The sequence below is a fragment of the Callospermophilus lateralis genome, chromosome 5 (genome assembly GCF_048772815.1).
Source record: "Callospermophilus lateralis isolate mCalLat2 chromosome 5, mCalLat2.hap1, whole genome shotgun sequence".
Taxonomy (NCBI): domain Eukaryota; kingdom Metazoa; phylum Chordata; class Mammalia; order Rodentia; family Sciuridae; genus Callospermophilus; species Callospermophilus lateralis.
In genome coordinates, this window is record NC_135309.1 from 138,627,345 (window position 1) to 138,630,893 (window position 3,549).

The 3,549-nt window shown below is 37.0% G+C and overlaps 1 pseudogene; it reads left to right on the forward strand.

Moving 5' to 3' along the window:
• Positions 1–1,108: 1,108 nt before the first annotated feature.
• LOC143400510 (interleukin enhancer-binding factor 2 homolog pseudogene) lies at positions 1,109–1,788 on the forward strand (annotated as a pseudogene).
• Positions 1,789–3,549: the final 1,761 nt, after the last annotated feature.

Sequence of the window (3,549 nt, forward strand, 5' to 3'; positions counted from 1 at the left end):
GAAAGCAAATAATGGAGTCACAGAACATGTGCAGGACTTTATTTGAATTTGTATTGAAATGAGAAATCATCTTGCAACTCAAAAAGATGAATGTTTTCCTTATGACAACATTATAAGAAATAGGCTTATTTTGTGTAAGTCTAAAAGCAAGGAAGAAATACTTTTGAAAGGACTGCACATGTATATCCTGACTTGATATTTCTTCTATTATATTGAGATTTTTTTCACATATAGAAATATACACTTGTCAATATCTGGGCAAAGAAGAAACATTCCTACAGTAGTCCACATGGCACTCTTTTTCCTCTCTCTGCCCTATTATTTGTATTCTTACTTCATTTTTTACAATGTAGAGTTTCAATTTCAAATCAGTGGTAATTTGTTCTCTTTGACCAAATTTGAATGTTGCAAATGTTGTCAAAAGAAAAGAATAAAAAGCCACAATAACAATAACAATAATAACAATAACAATAACAACATCAGGAGATGGGTGTTGATAATTTCCATGGACTTTTTTTTAACTACAAAAAAGATCTGAACAAAAGTTAAATGTATATAGCTCCATGTATTTTTCCATAATTAATCTATATTATCATGACATCTTAATTAATACATAAAATATCAACATTTAAATCTCCCTGGGAGAACCATGTTAATGATTACTGCATCTGGGTATAGCTAATATTCTGACATTTAAGTCTATCAACTTTCTTTTTATTTATAAATGTGTGTTAATTTGGATACTCCATTTCTGTGCTTGGCTACTTTCAACATTATAGTTTTTTTGTGTGTTCATTTTTTAAATTCATCCAGCTATTATTTGCATCTGCACTCATGATTTTATAGATGATAGAATTTTGCTATAATCAATGAACAGAGTGTTTAAGTATTTTCCACTTAGGAATTATGCTGTTGTAAACATGCATGTGCCTGTGTCTTGGAGAATATGTAAATTCTTTTCTAGTTAGAACATTGACAGATAATAAGGTATGTTTATGTTCAGTTTTTAAGTATAGTATGAAATGATTTTCCAAAGCAGTTCTCACAATTTAAACTACCACCAACCATGTCACAGGTTACAGTGACTTTCTAATTTCACTAATACTCGATGATGTCAGTCTCGTTCACTTCAGCAATTTTGTTATACACGAATAGCATCTACTTATGTTTTCAATCTATGCATTTTTCTCTTTGAAGAAAAGAGAAGGTGTTACAGAATGCTTTAGCAGCAATCTCTCATGCTCACTGGTTTGAGGAATATGCTTCTTGTTCCACAGTTAGTATTCTCATCAGATTGCTGAAAGACTTGAGGATTTGTTTTTCGGACCTTAAGCCCCTCACACTCTGGATCCTTGACCTACTTGGGCACCGTGATGAATATCCCCGCCAGACAACCTCTGGTACTAATTGTGACCTACAGGCATTGCTTGCAGATCCTGGCTGCAAGACTGTTCCTTCCAGGATCAGTGGATATCACTGTCCCCTGTGAGAGTGGCAGCTTCAGAGTACATACACTCGTGATGCTGGAACAGTAGGATATGATCTGCTACCACAGCTCAGACTCTGGTTCAAATCCTATCACATAGTGGCTTGAGGATGATCCTTGACCTGGAGGATGATGCCAGTACTCTTGCTTCTGAACTATCTACCTGAGATGGATTGGTAGTCACCTTCACAAAAGGATTATGAGAAGCTACCTGAAGGAGAGGACAAGGAGGAGAATACCGAAGAGAATACAGAATACTGCCTCAAGGAGAAGAAGAGGAAAGCCTGGAAACTCAGGGGTGACCTTCCCTTCACTCCCTCTCCTACACCAGATCCTAATCTAGTTCCCAATGTTTTGTGGGTTTTTTTTTTTTTGTAAATTTCTGTGGAATAGAAGGGACAACAGGAAAGAAAATAAACTCTAAAGAAAGATGTGTCATTCCACTGGTTTTGGTACTGGTGTAGCAGCCAGAAATCTCCCATTTATAAAACTATGTTATCCATTTATTATGTATTTTTTTTATTTTTGGTGAGTATTGGGGATTGAATTCAGGGGTGTTAGACCGCTGAGCCACATCCCCAGCCCTATTTTGTATTTTATGTAGAGATGGTGTCTCACTGAGCTGCTCAACACCTCACTGCTGCTGAGACTGGCTTGGAAGTCTCTATCCTCTTGCCTCAGCGTACAGAGCACCTGGGATTACACGTGTGAGCCACCAATCTAGGCTATGTGATGTATTCATAATAAAGCAGGACAGCAACATTTCTTCATAATATTCCAGAACCCCCAACTCCTAAACACCCTTCTCAACTATTACTTTGCTGTTAAATGTTGTGAACTGTTAAAGAGCATGGACATTATTTTTTTCTAAGAAAAAAAATGTATTAGGTCAATGAATGGAAGATTTTGATGCATATGTCAGCAAGCAGAAATGAGTTTGTCTTATACAAGACTAAAATACGATTTACAAATTACTAAAATTCAGCCGGGCATGGTGGTGCATGATGGTAATATCAGGTGCTCCGGAGACCAAGACAGGAGGATCGCAGGTTCAAAACCAGCCTCAGCAATGGCGAGGCACTAAGCAACTCAGTGAGATCTTGTCTCTGAATAAAATACAAAATAAGGCTGGGGATGTGGCTCAGTGGTTGAGGGCCCCTGGGTTCTATATCTGGTACACCCCCCAAAACAGCAACAACAAAAAAAAAACCCCACAAAAACAAATTACTAAGATTCAAATCAGTTAATGAAAGTTTCTGATTTAATGCATCTTTATATATAATTTCTAAATATAGAACATACTTTTAAAATACGCTATGTACTGTATAGAACTAGAGCTGGCAGGAACAAGAATGTCACTCAGTAGTACAGCACTTACTTGTCTAACATTTGGGGACCTGGGTTCAATCCCCAGGACCAAAAAACGGGGGAGCCGGGAATATATCTGGCATCAATCCTTGCATTAATTCATTATTTCATATTATATCAGTTAGCATTTAGTACATAACAGTTTTTCAGTTTCAAATATTTTTTTTTCCCCCAAAATCAAGTGTCTTAAAACAACCTCCATTGTTTTTAGCTCACGATTTTGTGACTTGTCAACTCAGTTGGATTCTGATGATACATTCTGCTGATTTGGGCTGGGCTCAATCATGCATTAGTGCTCAGCTGACCAGCAGTAACAAAACCATGTATCAACAGGGCATTATCAACTGATGAATGAGGCCTGCCCAGGCTGGATTACCTGATGATAGGAAGATCCCAAATACAGCAACACTATTCCATAGCCAAACTCAGCATCATTATGTGAGGATGTTACCAAATAATTCATAAAGGAGAATGACTCATGCATCATTTTCATCGAAGCATGCCCATGTTCTCTTATTTGAACATCCTCTTGTGTACTCACTTCCTTAAACTTGGACTAAATTGTGTTCCTCTAAGAGACCATCTAAACATGCTCCCAAATACTCTCCTAGAGTCCTGAGCAATCAATAACTATGTCTGTCTTAGAGAACATTATATCCTATGCTAAATAGTAATGCTAAATGTGAAGTATCAGA